Here is a 1,193-nt window from a genome sequence, read left to right on the forward strand (position 1 = left end):
TTCTTTTTAGTACTGAACAATACTGCATTGTCTGGATGGACCACCGTTTATTTACCCGTTCACTTACTGAAGGATATCTCGGCTGTTTCCATGTTTTGGAAATTATAAATAGAACTACTGTAAACATCCATGCTCAGGTTTTTGTGTGGACATAAGTTTTCTACTCATTTAGGTAAATACCAGCGAGTGTGATTGCTGGATCATATGGTGGGAATATATTTATTTTTGTTAAAAACTGCTAAACAGTCTTCCAAAGTAGTTGTACCATTTTGCATTCCCACCAGCATGAATGTTGTATTTTCTCTGTTACTCCACATCCAGGTCAGCATTTGATGTTGTCAGTGTTTTAGATTTTAGTAATTTTAATGTACGTGTAGTTGAAACAATCTTATTGTTGTTTTAATTTGCAATTCTTTAATGAGGTATGATGTTGAACATCTTTTCATATGCTTGTTTGAAAAGTATGGGATGTGTCACAAACTTACATGTCCTACTTGCACAGAGAATGTGTTAATCTTCTCTGTATCATTCCAATTTTAGTGTATGTGATTCCAAAGTGAGCACGGTCCTTTCTTTTGATTCCCAAGGTAAAGGATGTAACAGGTTAAAACAAACATATAATAATGAAATGAATTGGCATCTGCCATTCATGGAAGAGTCATGCTATTTCTGTAAAATATAAATAAGAACAGGGCTATGAGTACAGGAAGGAGCAAGAAGCACCTGGGAATATTGAAGAGAAAAAAATAGTGGAAAAGATGTGTACTTACAGACAGAACCACAAAGACAACACAGGTTTGGTGTATGCAGATAAAAATGGCAGATTTTGAGAAAGAAATAAAAAAAAAAAATGGGCCAGAGGAGTTACTGAAACTTAGTTTTAGAAACACTTATGAAGTTTTCTCCCAATATCTTATTCTTTCACATTTTCCTCCAGCCTCAGGCCCTCTTTACACAGAGTTACAAAAATTCAATTTTAAAGCTTGGGAAAACAGTGCAACTCCACACTTATAAAAGACATCAGATTGCTTGGGGAGAACTATTATTTTAAGCTCAAAACCGGATACTTATATTTTAAGATGTCTGAGATTCCATACACTGTACTAGACTCTGTTTTGGAGCTGGAAATTTTTAAAATGGAATAAAACAGTTTTCCTGTCACAATAGAACTTATATTCTAGTGGCTGGAGACA

At 34.5% G+C, this 1,193-nt stretch overlaps 1 non-coding gene across 1 annotated transcript; it reads right to left on the reverse strand.

Moving 5' to 3' along the window:
- Nucleotides 1-457: 457 nt before the first annotated feature.
- On the reverse strand, nucleotides 458-564 carry LOC125094556 (U6 spliceosomal RNA). The gene has a single exon (XR_007125576.1). It is a non-coding gene; the product is annotated as a U6 spliceosomal RNA (small nuclear RNA).
- Between the last annotated feature and the right edge of the window lie 629 nt (nucleotides 565-1,193).

This window comes from Lutra lutra, chromosome 2 (genome assembly GCF_902655055.1).
Source record: "Lutra lutra chromosome 2, mLutLut1.2, whole genome shotgun sequence".
Classification (NCBI taxonomy): Eukaryota; Metazoa; Chordata; class Mammalia; order Carnivora; family Mustelidae; genus Lutra; species Lutra lutra.